General features: G+C 49.9%; 1 protein-coding gene across 5 annotated transcripts in view; it reads right to left on the minus strand.

Annotated features, from left to right (window-relative positions):
- BICRA (BRD4 interacting chromatin remodeling complex associated protein) overlaps positions 1-27,165 on the minus strand; it is a 69,007-nt gene extending 41,842 nt beyond the window's left edge. For 3 of the 5 annotated variants that reach the window (XM_020978409.2, XM_020978408.2, XM_020978406.2), the window contains exon 1: positions 27,034-27,165. The gene's annotated coding sequence lies outside the window, so the exon portion shown is untranslated. The remainder of the gene's footprint in view (positions 1-27,033) is intronic. The other 2 variants (XM_020978407.2, XM_020978405.2) reach the window with 1 other exon arrangement.
- Positions 27,166-27,957: the final 792 nt, after the last annotated feature.

The following is a 27,957-nucleotide window of genomic DNA, read 5'->3' on the forward strand; positions in this document are numbered from 1 at the left end:
GCCAAGGCACTGTCTGCTAAGCTCTGGCCCACAGTGCCCAGTGTCAAGGAGCTCAGTCTAAAGGGCAGACCTTAAGCAGCCAGTCCTACATGCAGATGACCAAAGCTAGGACAGCAGGGGAGCTCGGGAAATGAGGACAGCATGGACAACACACTTTAAAAGAAAAAAAGGGGACGGGGATCAGCACAGGTTAGTGAGAGGAAAGGGGCCATCCTGGAGGGGGCATTATTCAAATTCACCTGATTCACCAGTAGGGATTTCTAGAGAAGGCAGAATTTTCAGTGAGAGCTCTTCTAGTCCAATTACTACTTTACAGAAGAGAAACTGAAGCAAACAGCTGAAGTGACTTGCCCAGTGTCACACAGCTAATAAGTGTCTGAGAGAGGATTTGAACTCGGATCTTCCTGACTCCAGGGCTGGTGCTCTATCCACTGTGCCATCTAGCTGCCTTACTTGTTTTATGCCTCTGTGCAAACCACTCAGCTGTCTGTGCCTCAGTTTCCCCCTGTGTAAAATCAGGAGGCTGAACATAATAATGATATGTATGTGTATAGCATTTTAAGGTTCACAAAGCACTGCACATCTTTTAACATGTAAAGAAAGCACTTTGCAAATTTATTATCGCTATTATTATTAGATCTCATTTAATGGCCCCTAAGCTCCCTTCCAGCTCAAAATCTGTGATCTTAGCATCTTGTAGGCATGGGGTAGTGAGTACAAGTGTGATCACCCCCATTTTATGGAGAAAGAAACTGAGCCTTGAGGGGCTATATTCCAACCTGGGTTCTCTGGTTCCAAGATCAGCGAGCAGTTCTTTCCGTTAAAATGGGGGGGAGGGGGGCAGGTAGGTGATACAGTGGATGGAGCACCAGCCCTGGAGTCAGGAGGACCTGAGTTCAAATCCAGCCTCAGACACTTACTAGCTGCATGACCTTGGGCAATCCACTTAACCCCATTGCCTAGCCAAAAAAAAAAAAGAGAGAAAGAAAGAAAGAAAAGAAAATGAGGATGGGCAGGAGGTGGAAAAGGCGGGTGAGGGGGAGATGGGCCTGAGGGGAATCTGGAACTTCTACACAACCAGAGCCATCTTTTTAAATTCTGGCCAAACAGCCTGACTCCAGCAAGGTGGCTCTCTGCTTTTGGGGAGACCATCCTTCAGAGACACTGTGGGAAGCTGACTCTCACTCTGGATCCCTTGGGCTTGGAGATGGTCTGTTCCTGGGATTTTGGGTGAATCAGGGTGTTTTGTTTTATTTTTTTTTTTCAGATGGCTCCCAACCAGCCAGGCCCGACCTCCCGCTGGGTTTCTGGCCCAGGTTCTGGTATTTGGTGCCAGGGTCAATTCTGATTTGCTGCAAAGGAGTGAGCAAGCTAGCAGGCTTCCAGCCGCCAGCCCTTGGGAACACACTGATGCTAATAAAAATCCTGGTTTGCTGTGGGCAAACCTCTGCAAGAAACAGCCACTGGCTGGCCCGATTTTAAACCAAGCGGCCCAGCCTGGCGAGGGGGCGGGAGGGAGTCACTCCAGGAGCCATGGCCTTTTCCAGGAAGGCCTCTCATTATCTCCTGGCCTCTGGATTCCTCCTCCAGCAAAATCATACAGCCTTGGGCCAGGAGAGGCCTCCTCCCTGACCATTTGGGCTGAACAGGAGAAATCCCCTCCCACACAGAGATGAGGGCACTCACTCATTCTGAAGCCAGAGGAGCTGGGTTCAAATCCTCCCCCTGACCTTGGACAATTCACTTGGTTCGCTGAACCTCCCTGGGCCTCGATTTCCCCATTTGTAAAATAGCAGGTGGCCTCTGAGTTCCCTTACAGCTCTAAACCAATGAGCCTATCACTACCCAGCCCCCTAATAGAGCCCAGCTATCTCTTACTGCTTATAAGTCAAAGTTTGGCTAATGCCTTGTTTTAAGTCCCAGCGATTATTGGCAAGATCCCACCATCCAGCCTCGATACAGAATTTTGTCTCTATTTCTCAGGCACTTGTAGCTCTCTCAAACAGAAAGCAAACACCTTGTGGGCAGACACCCTTTCACTTTCTGTCTTTGCATCCTCCCAGGGTCTAACACAGAGCTACTCACCTAAGGGGCTTAATAAATTCGGAGACACAGGATTGTTTCCAGTGAGTAGAGCTGGTCCACCCCACCCCAGGAACTGATGGTTTAACTGTATCTTCCCCAGGGGGCCTAGGACAGAGCAGATCCTCAGTAAAGCCAGGCTAAACTGAATAACAGTAGTTTCCATTTACACAGTGGAGAAAGTTCACAAAAAGCTCTACAGCTATCATCAAGCTCTGGGCATCTCAGAGACAGAGATGCTTATTATTATTACTCCCATTTCACAAAGGAAGAACTGAGGCTCCCAAGCCCCTCATTTCACACTTGGAGAAAATGAGGCCCAGAGAGGGAAGAGACTTGGCCTAGAGTTCACAAAGCTTATAAGTGCCAGAGCTGAGATTCAACTTGGGTCAGTTCCACCATTTAATTCAACCAGTATTTATCAAATGCCTACTGTGTCTGCCAGACCCTGTGCTAAAATGTTGGAGACAAAAAACCAAAAAATGTAGGACACCGGCCCTCAAGGAACTAACATTCTCTGGAGGGAAATATGCACAGAGATGAGGGGAAAAAAAGGTAATTTGACAGCCTTGGGAAAGTTGCACTTAAGCCAAGCCTGGAACAAGCTAGGAATTCCAAGAGAAAAAGGTGAAGAGGGAGGGCATTACAAGGATGGGCCCAGCCCATGCAAAAGCATGGAAGTGGGAGATATGAACTCAGGCCTTCTGCCTTCCAGTTCAGTGCTCGGCTTTACAATAATAATAAAAAATCACATCTCTACAGTGCTTTAAGGCTTAAGAATGCTTTTTCCATAACAACCCAGTGAGGTAAACAGTGACCGGCCAATGATGAATCTGAGACTTAGAAAACCTGAAATGCCTTGCCTGTGGTCATATAGCTAATAAATAAACAGCAGAGTCAGGACCTAAATCTAGTTCACACCTAGCTTTTGCTTTCTGTTAAAAAGATTAGCCATCAATTTCTACCAATTGCAGCCCCTCCTGCACAGGCCACCAAATTCATCCTTCAGCCACATTACTGCGTGGCTCAAGAAACAACTATGACTCCCTATTGCCTTATGGAACTTGACAATCTGGCCCCACCAGATAGATCCAACCTTAGGCCCCATTTCTCTTCCCTCCACTCTAGCCAAGCGGGTCTAGCCTCTTTCCCCCAGGCCAAGTTGATCTCTCCTCACCATGTTTTTGCGCACATGGAATGCCCTCTTGTCTCCTCTACTCCTCCTCTCAAACCCCACCTCCAAATGCTCAGCTCCTGGCTCTGACCTCCCAAACAGGGGAGCCAGCCATCTCTGCTCTGCCCAGAGTCAGGTCCTGCAAAGTTATCTCACGCTGTTATCTACCTGCTTCAAACCACCACCTTGTCATCCCAAGGTAGGCCAGGAGCTTCTGGAAGGCAGGGGCTGCGTCCTATATTTGCCTTGGCTCCCTGACACAGTTGATTTTTTTTTAAGAGGCTGGAAAATCATTGCACCATAAGAAACAATTCAGAGAAACATGACAAGCCTTGTCTGAATGGACCTAAGGGCTAAGAAAGTAAAACCAGCAAAGGAATGTAACACTCTTAACATGTGCCTCCTCCTCTCCACAGAAAGGTGGGGACCACGGGTGCAGAATGCTGCAAGCACTGAAAAAGGAGATACTTTGTTGTCGGTTTTCATTAACTGTTTCCATCTTTTTTTTTTTTGGTGAGGCAATCAGGGTTAAGTGACTTGCCCAGGGTCACACAGCTAGTAAGTGTCAGAGGTCGCATTTGAACTGAGGTCCTCCTGACTCCAAGGTCAGAGCTCTACCCACAGCAACTAGCTGTCCCAACTGTTTCCGAATTAATGCATGAGATTAATAGTAAGTTAATAAGATTAAGGATGCAAGCATATGAGGAAATAACTAGCTTAAAATACAAAAGACATTGATAAGATTTCAATAATCACTAGTATTTCTATGGCTCATTAGGGTTTGCAAAGTGCCTTATGTATGTTAACTCACTGCATCCTCATGACCACTCTGGGAGACAGGTGATGTTATTATTCCCACTTTACAGATGAGGAAACCGAGGGCCAAATGGGTAAAATTACTTGCCCAAGGGGTCCCACAGCTGGCAAGGGTCCAAGACCAGATTCAAACTCAGGCGTGCCCAGAGCACTCTATATACTGTACCAAGTGAGCTGACACTTCTCCAAGAGGTACGAAGGGTTACCAGAAATTTGAGTATTGAACCTGGAGGCCGTCCATCATCAGCCCTGCTGCCATCAAATCATGCCTCCAGCAGATGTACAGCCAGGACGGAGGCTGCAGGGGGCGGTGAGTAATAAGTCAAGATGGCTTCAGCTGGAAGCAGGGGATTGAGGCGCCTCACCCAGCTGTGTGACTCTGGGAAAGTCCCTTTCCCCCTCTGAGCCTACCGTCCTCCTCCAAGGGTCCCACAGGATCAAATGGGACTGGCAGAGTTTTAGACACGGCTCAATTAACCACCCCACCAAACTCCTTTGAAGAAATCAGAGCCACATGGGAATGAGGTGAGGAGCGTGTCATCCCCATCACCCCGTCTGCTCCTTCCCCAGGATGCTGACAGGGAGCCTGCAGACAGACGATGAATTCACATCCCAACATTTGTTATTCAATTACAAAAAGCAATCACCAGATCCACCTGCGCGACTGTCTGCCGCCCGAACGTTAAACATCAAAGAATGATGGTGGAGTAGATGCCGGCTGAGTTCTCCTGAATCCAAAATGAGGAGAACTAGAATAACAGTAGTAATAATAATGATGCAGAGCCCCAGATTTGGGGGTCAGAGGCCCTGTGTTCAGATCTAGATGCTGTTACTTACTCTCCACATGAGCTTGAGGGTCCCTGGCCCTCGGTTTCCCCATTTGTAAAATGAAAGGGTTAGCTGACTAGATGAACTCTAAAAGTCCCTTGCAGAGGGCAGCTAGGTGGCGCAGTGATAGAACACCGGTCCTGAAGTCAGGAGGACCTGAGTTCAAATCTGGCCTTAGACCAAACACCTGACACTTACTAGCTGTGTGACCCTGGACAAGTCACTTAACCCCAACTGCCTAAAAAAAAAAAAAAAGGTCCCTTCTACCTCAAAATCGATGTTCCTTACCTAGGTCCCATAGGCAGTAAACAGTAAAGCTAGATGAGAGCCATGGTGCTCTGACCACTGGCTGCTACTACCCTCTAGAGATGAGGATGGAATCCGTCACTTCATTCAGGATGATGCTACTCTGAACATGGCTAATGAAGTTCAGAGAGTAAATCTTCCCATCCTCCACAGAAGCTGAAGAACTCCCAGGGAGGGAAATTCCCTCTGCCAATGTAGACAGGCATTTACTCTGAAACTTGGGAGAGCTACCTGGGACAGTGAGGAGTTGTGTGACTCACTGAAGCCCACACACAGCCAACAGGGTCAGAGTTGGGACTAGGTTTTCCTGGCTCCAGGTCCAATCCTCTCTACTCACTGTGCCACATTGCCTCTCATGCTACAGTTACTAACTTGCCCCTCCACTCTAGCCAAGCTGGTCTAGCCTCTTTTCCCCAGGCCAAGCTGATCTCTCTCCACCATGCTTTTGCACATCTGAAATGCCCTCTTGTCTCCTCTACTCCTCCTCTCAAACTCCACCTCCAAATGCTCAGCTCCTGGCCCTGACCTCCCAAACAGGGGAGCCGGCCATTTCTGCTCTGCCCAGAGTCAGGTCCTACAAAGTTATCTCATGTTGTTTTCCACCTGCTTCAAACCACCACCTTGTCTCTCCCAGGTAGGCCAGAATGATCCATTCTACAACTCCCAAATATCCCCAGGCGCACCTCAACCTGTTAGAGATCTGTCACCTAGGAGGCTACTGGCAGAATTCAGTCAGTCATTCAGCATTTATTAAACACCTACTATGGGCCAGGCACTGTGCCAAGCACTGAAGATAAAAAGAAAGAACAAAAAATTCAATCAATATTTCCTAAGCATCTGTGCTGCAGCACGCTCTGCGCCTGGCATTACGGGCACTCCACCTTGGCCTTGGTCCTGGCCTTCACAGGACATGATGATAAGGCTAGCACAAGGTTGCAACAGAGAAAGCATACCATTCATAGGATTTAGAACCAGAACTAACAATAAAGACCATCTAGGCTACCCTCTTAATTTTACGGAAAGAGGAAGTGATTTATTTAAGATTATACAGCCAGTAGGTAGCAAACAGGAGACCTATTTTAATAGCAGCTAGATAGCACAGTGGATAGAGCATGCTGGGCCTGGAGTCTGGAACACCTGAGTTCAAATCCAGCCTCAGACACTTACTACTTGTGTGACCTTGGGCAATTCACTTAAAATCCCTCACATCTGTAAAATGAGACTAATAATAACACCAACCCCCTAGAGTTGTTGTCAGGACCAAATGAGATACTGGTAAAGGGTTTTGAAAGCTTTAAAGTACTATATGAATGCTGGCTATTACTATTAATTTATTATTATTATTATTATTAATGAACCTTCAGAGATTCAATCAGTCAAAAAGCATTTGCGATGTGGCCTCAAAGAGTCAGCCACGAAGTCAAGGGGAGCTAGGCTCACATCCTTCCTCTGACACATCCTGGCTGTGTGTCCCTGGGAGGAGGGGAAAAAGATGCATTTATTGAGTTCCTACTATGTGCCAGGTACTTTACAAATAGTATCCCATGAGGAAATCACTCACCCTCTTAGTGCTCTGGGTCACTGTCTAACACTCTAAGTCACAGAGAAGGTACAGATCTGCATTGATAAGGGGAGTTTCCTCCCGTGGGACCTACTCCCCTGTACCAATGATATCAAAGGTCCAGCCCCAATCCCTGTCCTATTCTGTGCAATGCTCTGTGGTAGGGCCTACGGGAACCTCAAAATAAATAACGCCTGCTTGAGACCTAAATGCTACCTTTAACCCAGCAAGCATGCATTTAGCTTTAACGGGCATGTACTCCAAGAGGGTCAGAGACAGAAAGAAAGTCTCCCCAGACAACACAATAGTCACAGAGCTTTTTGTGACAGCAAAGCACTGGAAACAAAGTCGATGATACCCCATGCATCCACAGGGAAAGATTGAACCAACTTGTGTGGCCCTCAGATGTAATGGGATCATCGGCTCACCAGAGAAACCTGGGAAGACTTGTATGAACGGAGGCAGCCAGCAGAACCAGGAAGACAGCAAGCAAGCTGACTGTAATAATGTCAAGGGAAACAAGGCAGCTGAACAGAGATTAGCTGCAATGAGCAAGTTTTGGTCTTAGAGGCCAGAAGAGGAAACACACCTGCCTCCACTTCTAGACACAGCAATGGGGGATGGGGAGGTGGAAATTGGGCTGCAGAATGCTGGGGCTGGGGGCGTATCAGGGAAGAGACTGGGCATCAATAAAGCTTTTCTTTTTTAAAAGAATTTGGAAAGGACTGGCCCAGGAGCAGCTAGGTGGTGCAGTGGATAGAGCACAAACCCTGGAGTCAGGAGGACCAGAATTCAAATTTGACCTCACACACTTACTAGTTGTATGACCCTGAGCAAGTCACTTAACCCTGACTGCCTCCAAAAAGAAAGAAAAGAAAAGGACGGTTCCTCCAAAGTCTCTCCAACTCCTTTGTCTGCCCCAACCTATTTGGTGCGAGATAATTTTCAAGTGTCCAAAGAAGAATATGACTATTAAACAAAGAGTCTTCCACGCTGGGCTCTCTCTAAAGGACCACCCATTCTAGATGGGAACAGCACAATCCCAGCATTGGAAGGAAGGCAATTTCCAATCACCCAGCTCTAATCCAGTGCAAGAATCCCCTTTTTCACATCTGTAAAGTGCAGTCATCCCACCTGGCCCAGGACCACCAGGGATGGGGAACTCATTACCTTATGGGGCATCCAGTTGGACAGGTCTAATTGTTAGAAAAGAGGCAGCTAGGTGGTGCAGTGGATAGAGCACCAGGCCTGGAGTCAGAAAGACCTGAGTTCAAATCAAACCCCAAGCACTTACTAGCTGTGTGGCCCTGGGCAAGTCATTCAACCCTATTTGCCTCCATTTCCTCATCTGTAAAATGAGCTGGAGAAGGAAATGGAAAATCACTCCAGTTTCTTTGCCAAAAACAAAACCAAAAAAAAAAAGGGATCACAAAACACTGGACATGACTGAACAACAGTAATAAAAGCTTTCAGAAAAGGTGAAATTTTCTTTTAAAAATGGCCAAATTAGGGAAGATTCATTGTTACTATTAAAATAGCACACAGACAGCGCTACTGTTAGAAAGAGAGCTGCATTTGGAATCAAAGGACCTGGGTTCCAATCCTGCTTCTTTTTTGTGCCTTTGCGTAGGTCACCGGCCTCTCTCGGTTGGTCTAGACGGGTCTCACTTGTGCCTCCCAGATCTACGCCTATGACTCCATTAGTCACTTACCCTCCCTGGGCTTTGGTTTCTTCCTCTCTAAAATGAGGGGGTTGGACTACGGTCCATGAGGTCTCACCCAGCTCTAAACGGACAATCCTATGACGGGTGCCTGGCTAGGTGGGATCTGAGAGACATATGGCCCTTTTGTAGAGAAAAACCTTTTGGCACAGAAGTTAGAAGGACTTGCCCAACACTGTCCCTCAAGCCGTCCCAGTATTATCTATAGGACCTTACATGTCTCAGCTCTGGAAGCCTGTGAGCTCCTAGGAGGCAGAAGAAATGCCTCAGACGTCATCCTATCCTGTATCCACAAAGCACCCAGAACAGCATCCCCAGACAGAGGCTTCTCGACCGACGCTACCAGTGTAGGGCGGCTGAGGCTTTGCCACCAGAATCTGCGGGGTGCTTTGAGCTTCAGAAAAAGCTCAGGATGCCCCAGGATGCCCCTTCTCCCCAGGGGGGCCCCTGCCCCTCCCCCTCCCCTCAGCCGCAATAGCCCGGGGCACCTGGAGCTTGCTTCCTCCCCCTCCCCAGCTGCAGGTGAAAACATGACTGGTGAAGGCCTGATACCATCACCCAGCTTTGCAGAGGCAGCTGGATCTGTCTAAAGTACTTTCATATCCGGCAGCTGATTTGATCACTTCCATTCCTCTAACTCTGGGCAATTTACTAAGCATTTTTAACAGAACCCGGGGAGATAAGAAATATGTGTATTATCAGGCTTATTTTACAAGAGAGGAAACTGAAGGGGGAACAGAAGGGGGAGGGACTGGCTTGCCCAATGGGTCTACCTACTCAAGCCCTCAAGCCTGGAGCCACTAGGATGATGGAAGGGGGGGAGAGCTCAGAAAAGCCCAAGGCCAGAGATCGGATAGAAAGGTCAATGGATTGGGTGTCCCAACATCACAGAATTCTATTTGGGGCTGGAAGGACCTGGTGGGGGCCAGAAGCATCTAGTCTAAAGCCCTTATGTTAGAGATGTAGAATGGGAGGCCAGTGGAGGTGAGATGGCTTGCCCAGGGTGGGATTTCAATCCAGGTCCTCAAATGCCAGAACTGGTGCTTTTCCCACACTTAGAGATGTCTTGGTCTCAAATTCCCAGTAGAGTACCCTGATGAAGCTTGGCTTTTCCTTATGTAAATACGGAGGATAGAAACAGATCACTCCTAAGACCCCTTCCAAGTTTTAAAACTAATGATCACAAGCCCCTTCAGGGGCTGTTGATGTTCACTTGTGACTGACTCTTCCTGACTCCATTTGGGGTTTTCTTGGCAGAAACACTGGAATGGTCTGCCATTTCCTTCTCCAGCTCATTTTACAGATGAGGAAACTGAGGCAAACAGAGTCAAGTGACTCACCCAGGGTCACCCAGCTAGTAAGTGTTTGAGGCTGAATTTGAACTCAGATCTTACTGACACCAGGCTCGGCACTCTATCCACTGTGCCACCCCATCCACTCAAAGATATCCTGTAGCCAAAGATGAAGAGTGAGAACGGGAAAGAAGAGCTGTTGGCATGTCAGATGGGTCTGGAGAGCTTGGCAAAGCAAGAACTCTACTCTGATCCATCAACAAGCATTTATTAAGTGCCTACTATATGCCAGGCAGAAGAGACGCAATGACAAACTCTTAAAAACCCCCATACCTGCTTTTCTGCTAAGCTAACCTGATTGATTTTTCTTTTTAGGGCGTGTTAGGCTCTCATAACGAAGACAATAGCCATCAGTTAAATAAACAAGCCAAAAAATGAAATCTCTGCCTACTCTGGGAACAGATGTTCTAATGTAAATGAATATTGAATCTACTTGTTATGGAAATGGTACATTAGGCAACTCCTAGGCACTGCAGCCTCCAGAAATGTGGCACCTCTAGATCATGAGCGGCAGCCTAGCATCAAAGAGCTGGTGCTGGGGTAGGGGGGAATCAGGGAGGGAGGCAATGCAAGAGCATTGACTCTGGAGTAGGAAGGATCTGGGTTCAAATCTTACCTCTTACATTTACTACCTAAGCCACTCCTGTCAAGTCACTTACTTCTCTGGGCTTCAGTTTCTTCATCTGTAAAATGAGAGGGTGGATGACCAGTGACTAAGGGAACTTCCAGCTCAAAATCTATGCTGTTTCTCACTCACGTCAGACTCTTTTTGACCCTATTTGGGGTTTTCTTGGCAAAGATAGTGCAGTGGTTTCAGCCATTTCCTTCTCTAGCTCATTCTACAGAGAAGGAAATTGAGGCAAACAAGGTGAAGTGACTTTCCCCGGGTCACACAGCTAGTAAGTGCCCGAGGCCAGATTTGAACTCAGGTCTTCCTGACTCTAGGCCCAGTGCTCCATGCACTGTGCCACCTAGATTTGCAAATCTTAAAAGCACGATTATGACAGCAACCTAGTGACTCAGTGCCTCAATTTCCTCACTTGTAAAATGAAGACTAGATGCCCTCTGATTCTAAACTCATTATCCCATGGTGGCCTAGAGCTGGAAGGGTAATCAGGTCCTGGGTATACCCCCCCCCCCAATTGCTGGCCTGGAATGCAAGGCCTGCCCACCCACCTAAACTCTTGACACTCCCTTCTGTACCCGATTCTGGGCCCACTCATTCAGGCCAGTCTCCTCCATGAACGAAGTGGTTCTGAATCCTGGCCTAGACCCTCACTAGCTATGTGACCCTGGACCAGTCATTTACCCTCTCCAGGCCTCAGTTTCTCCTCTAAAAATGAAAGGTCCGACTTGATGGCTCCCAGGGTCCCTTCTAGACTTAAATCTCTGATTCTTTAATCTAAGAGCCCCTGACCTCAGGCCCTCCACATATATGAAGCTCCTTCCCTCCTGGTGACCTCTGAGCCTTTCGTCAAGACCAGCCCTGCCTCTCCTGGCCTTCCCCATCTATCCAACCCAGCTCCCCAGGGACTCTCCTTCTGGCACTTGGCAGTCTACACAGTCTACAAAGACTGTTCTCTGCTCATTTCTAGGGGCAGCCACGTAGCACAGAGGAGGGAGGTGAGATCGGGCCTAGATTCAGGAAGACTGAGGCTTACACCCCATGCAACCTTGGACTAGCCACTCAATGTCCCAGGGCCTGTTTCCTCATTTGTAAAATGAAAACGGTTAGACTAGATGGTCCTCTTCTAAATCTAGAGCTGAGATCCCAGGTCACTCAGTTATGGCCCCCCCCTCCCCTGTTTCTTCATCTAGAGTGGCACTTGTAGTAGTAGTAATAGTAGCAGCAGTACTGACAGCTACCATTTATATAGCACTTTTAACATTAGAAAAGTTCTTTACATATGTTAACTCACTTGGTCCTCACAATAGGAGGTTAGGGGCTATAATTATCCCCATTTTACAGATGAGGAAGCTGAGACTGAGTGGGGTTTAGAGACTCAGAATACATATAGCATACAGTAGATGTTTAATAAATGCTTGCAGACTGACTGCCCAGACTGTACTCCTTCCTTATTTCTGCCTCCTGGCTTCCTTCAAGTCCCAGCTAAAATCTTACCTTTTATAGGAAGCTTTTCCCAGCCCTGTTAATGGGAGTACCTTCCCTCTGCTGATCCTCTAACTCATCCTGTCTATGGCTCGTTTGTACCTACTTGTTTCCATGGGATCTCCCCCGATAGGCTGTGAGCTCCTGGAAGGCAGGGACTGTCTTTGGCCTTTCTTTGAATCCCTTGTACTCAGCACAGTGCCTGGCACACAGGAAGTGCTTGATAAATACTTACTGGCTGAATGACCAGTAAGCCACTTCCAAAGTGGGATTTGAACTTGGGTCTTCTAGATTCTAGAAGTCCAACATTCTATCTACTATGCTAACTCCGGGAAATGATTGCCTAGTGTGTTCTCCAGTTCTATCTAGACCAGGGCTGGGGAATCTATGGCCTCGAGGCTGTAGGCTTGGTGGGTTCCCCAGCCCCTGGTCTAGACTTCGTGGTTCACTGTGGTGGGTACAGGGCTGGGAAATCAAAGTAGGGCCCTTCCTTTACGACACAGCCCTTTGCCCTAAGAAGTAGCCTTCCAGAACCCCATCGCCATCCCCATCCCCATCCTTATTCTCATCCCTATCTTCATTCCCATCCCTATCCTCACCCCCATCCTTATCCCCATCCCTGTCTTCATTCCCCTCACCATCCTCATCCTCATCCTCATTCCCATCCCTATCCTTAATCCCCATCCTTACCCTCATCCTCTTTCCCATCCTTACTCTCATCCCCATCCCCATCCCCATCCTCATCCCCATCGTCATCCTTATCCTTATCCTCATCCCCATCCCCATCCCCATCCCCTCTCCCACATCAAACCCAGGATCACCACCCAGGGCTCTCCCAGCTCCTGAAGGGTAGAAAGAGCTCCCAGCCCACAAGTCAGATTTGGGTTCCTCAAGCCCTCAGATGCTGGCCAGCTCTGGGACCCCAGGCAATTTCCAGCGAGCCTCTCAATTTCTCTTCAATAAAGCAAACATCACCAGTCTCTAATTACTTTGTAAGCCTTGGGAGCCGATATCCCCACTAGCCTTGCCTCCCAGGTGGCTGGGTCCTTGTAAACCCCCAAAAGGCCTTTCCTGGCAGGAGAAGCAAGGAGGTGGCCCCCAAGAGTCTTCAGCAGTGGGAGGAGGGGTCCTGGTGGGCAAGGGCAGCCCCAGGCACTGACTGCTAGGTAGACTTGAGCTGAACTCTCTCAGGGTCGGGAGAACACAATGCGGGGAGGGGGAGAGATCCGGAAATAGCTGTGATGTCAAAGACAAAAGGCCTCAATAAAAGTCTGGTGAAGTACTTTACTTGTGTATCCTAGGAGGTAAACGATCCCAGGGCCTCCCACAGACACCAAAATCTTTACAGCAGGTGCTTAATAAATGCTAATTGGCTGGCTAATAAAGGGGTAGAAACAAAGCAGAGGCCTGTCAGTAGGGGATAGGTTAAGCAAATCGTGGTACCTGAATAAGACAATGCCTGGGCTGTAAAAAACAAGCAACAGGAGGAAAAGAGGGAGGGAGCCTTTATTAAGCACAGCAGCTTGAATTTATGTAGCACCTACTGTGTGCCAGGCACTGTGCTAAGCACTTCACAAATAGTCTTTCATCTGATCCTCTCACAACAGCCCTAGGAGAGATGCTTTTAGAATTCTCATTTTACAGTTGGGGAAACTGAGGCAGAGGTTACGTGACTTGCCCAGGGTCACACAGCTAGGAAGTGTCCGAGGCTAGATTCGAACTCAGGTCTTCCTGACTCCAGCCCAGAGCTCTCCTGAGCTGCCTCCTGGCTCCAGGCATTTTTTCTGGGTGTCCCCCAGGCCCGGAAGAGCTCTTTCCTTAGATTACTAACCTCCATGTCTTCCTTTAAGTCCCAACTGAAAGAAAGCCCTTATCGAAAGTTTTCATTCTGGTGCTTTCCCCACTGTGAATTATCTACTGTTGATCCTGTATATAGTTTGCTTTGTGTATATTTGTTTGCATATTGTCTCCCCCATTACATTGTAAGCTTCTTGAGGGCAGGAACTGATTTTTGCCTCTTTTTGTAACCCACTCTAGTATCTTTGCCAAGAAAACCCCAAATCCTGTCAGGACAAGTCAGACAAGACTGAACAACAATTGTATCCCCATGCTTACCACAGTGCCTGGCACACAGTAGGTGCTTAATAAATGTTTACTGATTGACTGATTGGCTCTGGCCCTTACTGCCCAAGCAACCTTAGGAGAACTCTGGGTCTCAGTTTTTCCCATCTATAAAATGAGGGAACCCTTGAAAGTCACCAAATCCGGCCCCTTCATTTCACAGAGGGTACAATGGAGACCCAGAGAGAAGGCTTTTGCGCATCGTTATACCGGGAGTACATCCAAGACAAGGTTCAAACCAAGCTGGGATTCAAACCCCAAGTTCTCAGAATAAATCAAATGTTGGGATGGAGGGTAACTCTGAAGGCTCTTTTGGCTAAGACATTCCAATTCCTTGTGTCAAAGCTGTCGTCCCAGGAAAGCTCTGATCAGAAGCCCATCTCTGTGTTCTGTTCATTCCCCAGAGGAGAGATGAGAAACAAGGCATCGACAGATTAACAAGGGAGCAGAGTAACCCCAAGCAGCTCTGTCAACACATCGAGGTCTGACATATAGGGGGCTCGAGGCTGTTCGACTGGGCAGGGGCTGGAGAATGGGGTCAGGGCAGAGGCTGGGTAGACAGAGAACCAGCAGCAGGGGGTGTATGGGGAAGGCAAGACATGAAAAGGGAGGTGAGGAAATCAAAGACGGTCAGCTGACCACAGGGGAAGGGAACCGGGGTGGACCCAGCTCAAGCTGGGGTCAGGAACAAGCAATTCCAACTGAATCTGGCTTAGGAGTTCAGTCTGTGGCTGAGGGACAGAATCTGCATAGGCTTCTAGTCTCAGCCCTACCTTCCTGACCCTTCTAATTCCTTCCTGGCCCCTATCTGGGAAACTTTGACTCTGTGGTACCAAGAAGCTCGCCAAAGTACTAGAACCAGGATGCCCTAGAGTAGGGGGGGAAAATCAAAAAGAGCTGATTTTAAGTGGGAAGACCTGACTTTGAATCCCAGTTACCCTGGGCCAAGTCACGTTCCTTTTCATCTGTAAAATGGGAATATTGGAACACACTCTACCTTGCAAATAAACCTTTGCAAACTACAACCCCACAATGGCCACAGAATGGAGGTCCTTCACAGGGACCTGGAACCCCTCTGGGCCTAAAATATTCCCGCATCTAAAAAATGACAGGAATGAAGTAGGTGATCCCTAGTGGGGCCACGTGGTACAGTGGAAAAGCGGGAGCCAGAGAACCTGGGATCAACTCCTAGCCTCAGTTTCTTCCTCTGTAAAATGATCAACAGGACTAGATGACTCTAAAACTAAGCTTTTATGAAAGCCTGAGTGAGCTCCTACTGCATCTGAGGCTAGGAGAACACAAAGAAAGAGAAGGCTTCATCCAGGGCCTCCAGTTGCATTACAATCTAGCTGGGGAGGAAGGCCAAGTATAAGGCAGTGCTGCTCAGTGGTCAGTAACACAGATAAGAGGACGGGGGGGCTTTGTGTCCCTGGCGCCCGACACGTGGTGGGCACGTAATACAAAGTGCTAGGGGTCCCTTTGTAAGCTGAAAAGGCTTAACATGGCACTAAGGGATGCCCTATATCAACAGTGAGTGGGATAGGAGGGAGGCAGGAAAATGCTTTTAACCATGCACAGGTCTTATCTTTCACACTAGAGTTAGACTCAGGAAAAAAGTCCATTAGGGTGGCAACAGCACTCAGAGGGACCTGGGTTCAAATCCTGCCTCCAATATTTATATGTATCACCATGGGCACTCAATCAGTTTCCCTAGGCCTCAGTTTCCCCATCTGTAAAAAGAGTGGGCTGGACTAGATGGGGCCTCAGAAGTCACTTCCAGGTCTAGAGCTACAACCTTTAAGAGGGGAGACCCTGTCTCAAGCCTTTGTAATTCAGTGCCTGGCATGGGCAGGCTCCAAGTGATGCCAAGTCTTCCTTTCAGGATCTATTCTCGTGGCATCTCCCAAGCAAAGCCAAGGCACTCTGACCAGTTTCTGTGCCTCTCTATCTGGCCTCCCCACCTAGAGTCCCGGAAGATGTGTAGCTGGACAACAATTTGTGTGGAGAAACGTGTAGGGTCTTGAGCAGACTTCAATTTTCCTGAGTCGGTGGTGAGACAAAAAAGCTAGCATCATTAGGAGAGGCATAGCAAACAGGGAGAGAAAGGAAGGTGAGAGTCCTAATGTGCTCTAATCGGCATCATGTGGGATCCTCTGCTCAGTTCTGGGCACCACATAAGAAAGTCAGTAACACTTTGGAGAAGAGAGAGTCCAGAGCGGGTAACCAGAATGAGAAGCATCTCCGGATCTCACCATATGCAGAAGGACTTAAGGAACTGGAGAGGTTCAGCCTGAAGAAGGGCAGGGGAAGTGAGATGTTCAAAGACTTTAAAAGGTTCCCATGGGGAGGAAGAATTAGTTTTGTCTTACATGGCCTGCAAGGATTCAACCAGGAACAACTCAGGCTGGGAGCAGAGGAGGAAGTTACAGGGGCATGGATTTCAACGTGATGGAAGGAACTCAACTTTCTAACAATGAGAGCTGTCCAAAGTGCGCAGTTCAATGGGCAATTGGAGTGATGGCAGGTTATCCATCACTGATGGTCTTCCAGCAAAGACTGGACGGCCAATCGGGGGCCAGCCTGTAACAGTAATTTCTGTTGAGCCACGGAGGCAACTCAGCTTTGTGATGGGACCTTGCCAGTCGTGAAAAGCCTCCCAGAAAGACCTGTCCGCCAGTGATGGGGGCTCACAACCCTACATCTGGAAGATGCTCTGGAGCAATAGAAGCACAGCTAATCTTTCTCATACCTACATATATGATGTGCAAATGTATGAAGTGTGCTGGTTTCTGTCAATGCTCAGGCTCTATTACTTCATATTTACTTGGGACCCATTTAGCACTTCTCTGTGGCCCTACTGCTTCCTGTAAGCTCCCTGAGGGCAGGCACTATTTCATTTTCGTCTCCCTACCTTCAGAGCCACCCACAATAATAAGCATCTCACAAATGCCTGTTGAACCGAATACATCCATTCTAATGTAGCCAGACATGGGGCAGGGAACCTGTGGCCTGGAAGCCACACGTGACGCCCTAGGTCCTCAAGTGTGGCCCTTTGACTTTCAGTCAGGCCTCGAGGCCACAGGTTCCTGCACCCCTGGAACTTCTGCCAGAGAGGGACAGGAGAGAAGACAGTGTTCCTGCCCTCAGGAAGCTCACGGTCTAGGTAGGTATACAAGACACAGGGAGGCCTGTATTATCAAGAACAAGATAGAACGTGACTGGTCACATCCTAAAAACCCTAGGACAGGTCTTCACCCTTTCTTGCTGCCACAGACCCCACCCACTTAGAAGTCAGTCTGGTGAAGCCAAGAGAATCCTTCGAAGAATGATGTGCTTACATTCATAAAACAGAATACAAAGGATTTACAAAAGAAACCAATCATATTGAAAGAAAGATGCCATTTCCCCACCCATCCAAGTTGATGGACCTCCCTGAAATTTAACCAGCTAGGTACAACAGCATATTATATACAATGTGGGACTTACAGTCAGGAAGACCAGAATTCAAATCCTGCCTCAGACATTTATGAGCTGTGCAACCCTGGAAATGTCATATAACCTGCCTGCCTCAGTTTCCTCATCTATAAAATGGGGATCATAATAGCATCTACCTCCTAGCATTGTTGTGAGGAGTCAATCAGTTAACGGGTAAATCTTAAAGCACTATGTACAATGCTAGTTATTATTATTGTTATTATCCAAGGACTTAAGTCCTGCTCTAAAAGTGTGGAGAGGGGAAAGCCTGGATATCAGGGTCAAGTCACAACCTCTCTGGACTTCTATCTTCATCTGTAAGATGGGGATGATTTCTCTAAGCCCTATTCGAATTCCAAATCCAACGACAGCAGTGTCAGATAAGGTAGTGATCTCCCCAGCAATGGCAGCAACCAACAAAAGGTTAGATGAGCCTTTATCAGAGGCGTCACAGAGGGGACTCCTACTCTCTCCTCTGACAAGCTGGATTAGAAGTCTCTTCTAGCTCCAAGATTCTGCCATGGAGTCATGAAAGGCTTCCCAAAGAGGATGTGGGTGGGGGCCTGAACTTCATCTTGAACCCTTTCAAGACAGGAATCATTCAGCCCTCCCGAGATCAGCATTCCCAAAGAAAGGCCCACCTCCCATACCAACAACCACACTTGATCTTCTCAAGATACTCTCTCTACTAGGAGAGAGCTAGGTGAGTAAAGCACTAGACCTTGAGTCAGGAAGACCTGAATTCAAAACCAGACTGAGACACTTCTTGACTGTGTGACCATGGGCAACTCACTTTACTTCGGTGTACCTCAGTTTCCTCATCCATAGAATGGATCTAATAATACTGTTCCAGGGATAGTGAGATATTATTTGTAAAACAGGGTCTTTTGTCCATGAATCCTATAGCTGGGAAGGTCCACGAGGGCTCATCTAATTTATTACCTCTGTTGGGGAGAAGGTTATCAGCTGCATTATTAACCTACAGCATCCACCAGGGTTCCAGAGTCAACCTGGGGATACTTCTTTCTGAAGCTCTTTAAGGCTTACAAAGCACTCTCCTCACAACAAGACCACAAGAAAGGGAGGAGAGGTGCTCTTTCCCACCCCTCACCCCCATTTTACAGATGAGGAAGTTGAGGCCTGGGGAGAAGCGCTATGTCCCACGCTCACATGGCTAGTAAGAGCTGGAGGAGAAAAGTCTCCTATGAGTCCCCCCCAACAGAGAGATTTCTCCCTACAGAAGCAGGGAAAGCAAGAAAGAAAACCCAGAGATGAAAATTCAGGCTCCTGTGGGCTCATCACCAGGAAGAAGGCAGCTACGTGGATGATCTGAGAGGGTGACCAATAAAAAGCCACTCCGGGTGATTACCCACAGCTCTAAAAGCTGAAAAAAGAAAACAGGAAAGCACTCCCTCACCTGAAAGTGACTGCAAATCGGGAGAAAGGCCCCGAATGACCATTTCACAGATGAGGGAAACAGAAGCCTACAGGAAAGTGACTTGCCTACCTCTGCTGGGAGGGGTTCTTCCCACCACACTGAGCTGCCTCCAGGGCCCACCTTAATATCTAAGGGGGAGGGGAGCCATTCCATCCCTAGGAAGACAAGGAGGATGGCCTTAGCAAGCCGGACCTACACTCCCCAACGGCCCACTAGAAGATGCAGATCACAGCAATCACAGTCCGCTTTGGGAGATGGGAGTTAATTAACAACAGCTCAAGGCACCAGGTCAACCTAGAGCAGGGGCCCAGAACCAGGGCCCGTGAACGTGGATGGGGGAAAAAGGGGGCATCTTAACCATCCCTACCCCCTAACGGAGGGCTCAGCTGTTTAAAGACAGGGGCCTAGGGTTCCACCACAGGCCAAGGGACCACGTTTGAGGCCCTGACTCACTTTCTCTCTCTGGATCTCCATTTCACAGACCTAAGAGAAGTAGAAAGCAGTGGGGAAGAGCAGGATCATGGGGACCTTACAGCACTGGCTCACATACCCGAGGGAGAAAGGGAGCCCCCCTTTCACCAGCGAAGGTAAGTGACTTACCCAGGGTCACCCTGCTGGTTGGCTGGTCTCAGAGTCAGGACCCGAGTCCTCTCCTCAACTGCCAAATCAGGGGCCGGCCTCCCTGAGTTCTGAGGTGTCTTTCAGCTTCAAAAGTCTAGCGTCTCTGTTATCTGTGATCTAAGCATCCAGCAAAGAGTACAGACAGTACTAAGTCACAGGAGTTCAAGGAAAGGAGAAGGGAGGGAGGGGGGAAAGGGGGGGAGGGAGGGAGAAAGAGAAGGGGGGAAGAGAAAGGAGGGGGAAGGGGAAAGAGAATGAGAGGAGAAAGAGGAAAAAAGAGAGAAGGGGGAAAGAGAGAGAGGAGAAAAGAGAGAAAAGGAGAGAGAGGAGGGGAAAAAGAAAGAAGAGAAGAGGGGGAAAGGGAGAGAGAGAAAAGAGGGGGAAGAGAATGACAGAAGAGACAGGAAGAGAGACAGAGAGAGGAGGGGGAAAGAGAGAAAGAGGAAGGGAAAGAGAGAAGAAGAGAGAGAAGAGGGGGGAGGGGAGAGAGAAGAAAAAAAGAGAAAGAAGAAGAGAGAGATAGAGGAGGGGGATAGGGGGAGAGAGAGGAGAGAGAAAAAAGAAAGAACAGTGAGAGTGAGAAAGAAAGAGAGAAAGAGAGAGAGCTCGCGCGAGCAAGAGCGCGCCTGGGCACACACTGATGGCTGGGGAGGGTGGGGGGCAGCTTGAGCTGGCCCAGCAGGGAGGGATATCCCAAGAGAACAGCTGTAGGGGCAAAGGGGCCTTCATCTTCTTTCTCTTTGTCAGACCCTGCCATCAGGAAAGGTCCCAGTGAGACAAAAGGCATCAGGCTCAGGCTTCAACAATACGTGAAAGTCCCAGAATATCTCTGAAACTCAATTTCGTTATCCTCATGATAGAATCATAGACGGAAGGGACCTCTGGGGTCATGTAGTCCAACCTCCTCGTTTTTTACAGATGTGGAAACTGAGGCTTGGAGAGCCTTTATCAGGCTTGCCAACAGGCAGGATTTGAACATAGGTCCTGGATCCCAGGGCAAGGGTTCTTTTCACTGTTACCACTCCTCCTCTGCCCAGGGATAAAAGCTGTCAGGATAACCCATCCCACAGGGTGGCTATAAGGAAAATAAATCCTCTATAGCCAAGGCACAGGCCTGGAGTCAGGAAGACCTGAGTTCAAATCCAGCCTCAGATACCTACTAGCCGTGTCATCCTAGATAAGTCACTTAACCCTGTTTGCCTCAGTTTCCTCACCTGTAAAACGAGCTGGAGAAGGAAATGGCAAACCACTCCAGTATCTCTGCCAGGAAAACCCCAAATGGGCTCACAGAGAGTCAGACATGACCGAACAAAAGCGCTATTAAAAATGTGAGTGATGAATGATTACAGACATGACTTCCTCCACCTCCTCCTCCTCCTCCTGGGCCTCTGATGGATGACCCCAGGTTCCCTAGGAGCCTGCAAAAGTCAGCCCCTGAGGACCAGGCCAATAATGGTGGTAACTGACATTTATTGCAAACTCTTAATATAAATATATATATATATATATATATATATATATATATATATATATATATATATATATATATATAATTCATTCGAACATCATAACAACTCTTCCAGGTGGGTGCTGAGGATAATTATCCCCATTTTTACAGATGAGAACAATGAGGTTGAGAAGAGGTTGAGAAGACCTGCCCAGGGTCCTGAAGCTAGTTAAGTATCAGGGATAGGATTTGAACCCAGGTCCTTTTGAACTCCATCCAGCACTCAATTAAGTTTTGAGAGGTTCACTGCCAAAGAATCAGTCACCAAAATGTGATCATTTTTTCTGCCACAAATCACCATAAAGATGAGGGATGGGGTACGGTGAATAGGGCACTGAACTTGGGAGTCAGAAAGACCTGGGTTCAAATCTTCTCTGAGCCACTTAGCAGTAGGACTATGGAAAAGTCACATCACCCCTTCCAGTCCCTCAGTTTCCTCATCTGTGAAAGGTGGAGTTTGAATCTGATGGCCACTAAGGTGGGGTAGCTAGATGGTGTATCCCACAGAGCGATAGGCCTGGAGTCAGGGAGACTAGAGTTCAAATCTGGCCTGAGACACTCACTAGCTGTATGATCTTGGGCAAACCACTTAACCCTATTTGCCTCAGTTTCCTCATCCGTAAAATGAGCCGGAGGAAGAAATGGCAAACCACTCCAGTATCTTTGCCAAGAAAACTCCAAATGGGGTCATGAAGAGTCAGACATGACTGAAAGATTCAACAGCAAACGTCCCTTCCGCTTTTAAATCTAAGATGTTCTGATCTATGACCCATATACTGAGATTCAGAAAGGAAATCACAGACCCTTTACTGACTCTTTACACTTAACAGGCAACCCATATCAGGAGTACTTGCATCGTAACTAGGGACAAAAAACACAACTCTTAATGGTGGAATTTCAGGCATCAGAAGCAGAAGAGGAGGGTTATGGGGGGCGGCCTGGACAAAGAAGGGTTGTGGCCAGGTGTGACCTCTGCCCCTGTGGGTCAGCCCCTGGGAAGAGCCTGGTGATCAGATGCCACTGGAGAAGGCTACATCCGTCCCACGCAACACTGCTCTCCCTCCCCCCAGGGCCTAACAACTGCCAGGAAAGAAAATGCTATGTTTTCATGTTTCCAATTAACTCCCAGTCTTGGGGCTGTCCTCTGCAGTCTCAGGACCCGAAGCCAAAGTGGATGCTGAAGAAAAAAGGACCCTCCAGCTCCCCCTTGGAACTGAGGCATGTGAACCCCTAAGAGGAGGTACCCACTGCCCCATCCCCACCCCCAACTACAGGCAGGCCTCTCCCACGAGACTACTCAGGGCCAGCCACTGAGCCTTCCCTCACAGAGGCCCCAGAAGGGAAGGGGGTGAAAGGAATATTATTACTATGCCCATTTTACAGATCAGGAAACTGGACCCTGAGGAGATCACCCACAATAGCAGGGCCATTCCTTGGAGGGGAAGATGGGAGAAACAGATGCTTTTTCTACCACCTGGGCTTCCCCTAGCCCTGCTAGGAGATCTCCATCACTTACAGTTCATTAGAAAAGGGGCCCAGCAGCTTGCTCTAAGTCTGTGATCTCACAGCAGAAGGCAAGGCTGTCCCCCCCCCCCCCCGCCCAAAAGGAGGATATTAAGGCTTGAACAAGCCCGTGGGGGAGGTGTTTGGGTGGGGGTCAAGCCCAGCACAATCTGGCTTAAACAGATCTCGCATTCCTTCCCCTCACCAATGCTACATTCCAGCCACATTCGCCTACTACATATCTTCCATGGGGTGCCCCTCCCCCATACACAGAGAGATGGAATTAGTGTCCCATCTCCCACCTCCAAGCCTTTGCATAGGCTGTTCCTCATGCCTGGAATGTTCTCTTGGGGATCACAGATCTCCATCTGGAAGGGACCTCAGAACTCACTGAATCCAACTTCCTCATTTTACAGGTGAGGAAACCGAGGCCAGGAGAGAGACAGCTCCCTCCAAAGCCCCGTCTGAATAAGTGCTGGCCCCTACTGCAGCCATCGCTGACTGACCCCTTCCCCTCTTGTTTGTACTTCTTCCAACTTGCAGGCTAATTAAAATGAAAAAGAAGATTCTGGCCTCAGCATCAGGGCTCAAATCATTAAAAAACAAAACCAAACAAACAAACAAACAAACAAAAACAGGGGCAGCTAGATGGTGCAGTGGATAGAGCTGCGGCCTCAGAGTCAGGAGGACCTCAGTTCACATCCAGCCTCAGACACTTCACTTGACACTTACTAGCTATGGGACCCTGAGCACAGTCACTGCCTCACCAAAAAGCCAAAAAACAAACAAAAAAACCACCACCAAACCTCTGTGCCTCACTTTCCTCATCTGTAAAATTAGAGGGTTGGACAACATGTCCTCCAAAGTTCCTATGAGCCCTCCCATATACTTTATATATGTTTTGCATTTACTTAATATCTGTATGTTTTCTCTTCCCTCTCCAGTACTCTCTCCCTCCCCCATGGAAACTCTTACGGGACAAACTATATACCTTGTATCTTTGCAGGATGGTGCTACATATTCAGTAAGCATGTAATAAATACTTGTTGAAAAATACTGAACTGAACTGGTGTCTGGCCCTGAACCCCTGCTGGCAGACAGTAAGCTATGTGAGGGCAGGTGCTCCTTGTCGGTCTCCCCTCCTTTTATGACCTAACTCGAGGCACCAAATGCATCCTGGGAACACATCCTGCCACATCTGATTTCCAGGGCACCCTCTGCTTTGCTTTATCCCATCTGACACCTGGTGACAAGCCTTGGAGGTAGGCACTTTCAGCTCCATTTTACAGGTGAGGAAACTGAGGCTTAGAAAGGGCCAGTGCCTGAGGCAGCACTCCAAGCCCAGCTGGACGCCTTGGGACGTTAGAAAGAGCCTGAAACTTGGAAGCAGAGTGCCAGGGACACCAACAGCAAGACCTTGCAAAATCAATTTGCTTCTCCAGATTTCAACTTCCTCTTCTGTAAACTGGAGTGCAAAGGGGCAGGGTTTGGACTGAAAGGTTTCCTTCCAAGATTCCTTCCAGCTCTAGGTATGATCCCCATGAAAGTATCTCACTAGGCAGATGTATGTTACATGTATGTTACAGTGTATCTATAACTTAAGGTAGCCCAGCTAAGGATGGAGCTGGGGTATCTGAGTCCAAAGCCAGGGTCCTGCCCACACTAGACCAAATCATGAGGTACAGGGCCACACATTCCCAGCTCCAGCGAGACATCTCTGACATGAACCCTTCCTAAGCCCAGGTATCATCTTTTCACCTGAGGGGTGGGGCAGGGGAAGGCAGGACCTGTGTCTGTCTGAATGACCAATGCTTACTCGTATATACTACGGGGGAGGGCAGTGCAAGGTGCTAAGTGGGGGAGAGCTCCCTATCTACGCCCAAGAAACAGAGGGAGGACCAGACACTCCCCACACAGCTTCCAAGAGCATGCCTGCCTGGTCACAGGAAGAAGTGGCGGTCACAGGTGCGGAGGTTCTGCCAACCTTTGCCCCTCCCCACCCAGCCCACAGAATCACAGTGGACCTCAGAGCTGGAAGGGAATTCAGAGAATCTGATCCAAGCCCAGAGAGGGCAACAAACTTGGAGCACTTGAACTTGGGACAGTCCTGAGATCTTTCAACACCAACTGCCATCTTCCTTCTGATGCCTCTGCATCCACGAGCAGACTGATTCTAGATACCAAGTGCCCTGGCCCCTCAGGGAGGGATCGATTAAACTCATTCCCAAGAGGGCTGACAACTCAGCCCCAACTTTCAATTTTGTCTTTCCATGGGCCACCTCCATTTTAATAAATGATAAGCAGCTCCCCCAGACTCCAGTAAAGAGAATGAAATGTTTCAGGCAGAATTGGGGGCATAAGAAAATCAGGTAGGAGACGTATGGGGGGAGGGGGAAGAAGGGGTCCCCATGTGCCTAAGGCCAGCCTCAGTGGGGGAACTGTCCTCAACTGGTCTGTCCGGCATCACCCAAGGACTGCAGGGCCCAGGGAGCAGGCCTCCAGGCTTGGCCTCTCCCACTCTGGGAAGCAGAGAAAGTGAGGGTGCAAATTCAGAGCTGAAGGGAGGGCTTGGGAAGAGGCAGAGGAGTCACAGGTGTCCAGAGCCTTTCCTGAGAAATCCCCTCGAGCAAAAAAAAAAAAACAACCCAACAACAACAACAACAACAAAAACGTTCCGGGAGAAGCCACCGAGAGGGTAATGACAAAACCACTAACCACTACCCCCAAACTAGCCAGTGAAGTTCTGTGGCTAAAGGCATAAATCACGGGGCTGGAGCTAGGGGGCTGGGCATGGGCAAAGCCCTGGGCTGTCCAAGCCCGGTGGGCTGGCCTCTGGACACATGAGGGGAGACTCACAGATACACCTGTCCTCCTCCTCCACTCCAGGGGAGTGCTGTCGTCCCAGCTAGCAGAAATATGCCTGCCAGTCCTGGGGGACCCACCCCAGCTTCAGACCCCCCAACTGATGGGGGCTGGAGCTTCGGAAACCACAAAGAAGAAAAACAAAGGCCTAAGCAAGGCTCCGGGAAGGTGGGACCCCAGGCGAGGAGTCCCTCCCCCCACCCCCCAGGTCAAACCAGTCACTCCGTGCAGTGCCCCCGGGCCAACAGCAGCAGGGATTTCTCAGCAAGTCCTTCCTTCCCCCTCCCCCAAAGTGGGGTCATTCTCCAGCCCCACAGAGAGAGAGGTTCTAGCCACCACTGTCTGCTGACCCGAATTCTCTGACTTCCCTCCAGTCAAAAAAAGGGGCTTGAGAACGGGGTAGGGAGAGCCAGCGAGGCCCAAAAAAGGAATCCACCGACGGGCTGAGCAGGAGAAGAGGACCGAGGAGGCCACTGCTGGCTTCCAGGCCCAGACCTCAGGAAGCAGTTGTCAAACAAAGGTCACCACCGGAGGCTCGGAGATCTGGCCCCACCAGCCCCCTGACATCTCCCCTCACTCATTTTCTGGCTCTCAAAGCCCAAGGCCGTGACAGGGAGGGCCGGGGACAAACAAAAACACTAGACGCTGGTTTCTCTCAAGTCCCTCCCTCCCCCCACTAGAAAAAACCCTCAGGGGGGTGACAAAGCTGAAGCTGGGGAAGGCAGGGGGAGGGGATCCAGCCTGGCCTCCCTTCCTATACACTTGGTACTTAGGTCCCTCAAGATTTCTCCCTCCCCTGGCAAGCCAGATTGGAGATGGGGAGGGAAGGAGAAAGTCAACTCATCTTATTGTTTGGGGGTGGGGGGAGGAGTTTATCCATCCTCTAAGGGATCCCTCCTCATCCTTCCACCTCCCCCAAAATGTTCACGAGGGGCCCCACGTTCCACCGAGCGTTCTCGGTTTGGGGGCAGGGGAGGGGGGAGGGGAGAAGGAGAGCGGGAGAGAGGTGAGGACGGCTTACCACCTCCAACCGGGAAATCACTTCCCCGGTCCGGCCATCCAACGACTCCTACTCCCAGCTTCCCCGCGCCCCCCTCCCCCCCATTTCTTTCTCTTCCGCCCCCAATTCGGTGGGTGGGGGTGTCGGAGGGAAGATAAGAGGGGAACCCGGGGGGTGGCTTGGGAGGGCACGGAGAGGGGAGTCCCTTTTCCCGCGCCCCCCTCCGCTCTCTCCCCTCCCCCCGGGCCGCCCGCCCGCCCGCCCGCCGCCCGATGGAACGTTATGTATCATTTTTCGGAAGCTCCATTGTGTGCCCGCCGCCGGGGCCGCCGCCGCCGCAGAGGGGGGCGGGCGGGAGGGCGCTGGGTTTGGGGGGGCCCCCCTGGCTCGGGGGAGTGGGGGAGGCTGTGAAAAGGCAGCAGCGCCGCTCCCGGCGGGGGGGGCGGGGGGGCGCCCCCCGGCCCCCCCCTGGCTCGGGCGCCCTGTCACAGCCCCGACTCGCAGGTAGGGAGAGTTAAGAGATTTAAAGAGAAATTGCTACATTGTAACAAACTCACCGTGATGTTTGAGCAGCCGTCGGCGCGGGGTCTCCGAGACGTCCCCGCACGGGCTGCACAGGGAGGACCCAGAGCAGGCCGAGCCGCCGGGCCGGTCAGCGCAGTGCCTGATCGCATGGCCGCCCGCCCGCCCCGGGCCGCCCCCCTCGCCGCCCCGCGGCCGCCGCCCGGGCCCCGCGCGCGCGCCGGGGACGCCCCCCGCCCGCCCGGGGAAAATTAAAGAAAAATTAAAATGCCGAGAAAAAAATCGTGCATGCTGCCCGTCCTCCTCCCCCCCCTCCCCTCCCTCCCCGCCCCACGCCCCCGCCTCCCTCCGCCCTCGCGGGGGGCCGGGCTCCGAGCTGGCTCCGCCCCGCGCGGCCCCCGAGCCCGCCCGGGCCGCTGCCGGGACCGAGGTGGCCCGCGTCCCCCCCCCTCCATCTCCCGCCTCCGTGCCTTTGCACGAGCGGGCCCCCGTGGCTGAAATGTACCCCTCCCCCCCAGCTCCTGCCGCCGGGCTCGGCTTGAGTCCCCTCCCCTGCTAGTAAGCGCTTAATAAATGTTTGTATCCATCTGTCCTTTCTGATTCCTCTTCCGCCCCGGGGACAACAACTAACGGGGAGTGTCCTCCCCTCCTGCCCACTAAATTACTTTGTATTTTCTGGGTGAGGCGCGTGAGCTCCTTGAGAGGAGGGACCGGGTGGTGGGCTTTGGGTTTCGCCTTTCTTTGTATCTCTAAGGGAGCGCTTAGCGCCGCGGTGTTTAATATAGGCTAGGTGACTGACTAACTGACCTGCCAGCTGTTTTGTTAAGGGCAGGGTTCCTTTTGGGGGGGGTATCCCCTCAGAGCACATTTTAAAAGTGTTTTTCTAGTTGGAAACTGGCAAGCAAGGCTTGATTAAGACCCTGCTATGTGCTAAGCCAGGAGTGGGAAACCTTCAGCCT

The sequence above is a fragment of the Phascolarctos cinereus genome, unplaced genomic scaffold, assembly GCF_003287225.1.
Source record: "Phascolarctos cinereus isolate Bilbo 61053 unplaced genomic scaffold, phaCin_HiC Scaffold_726;HRSCAF=1367, whole genome shotgun sequence".
Taxonomy (NCBI): domain Eukaryota; kingdom Metazoa; phylum Chordata; class Mammalia; order Diprotodontia; family Phascolarctidae; genus Phascolarctos; species Phascolarctos cinereus.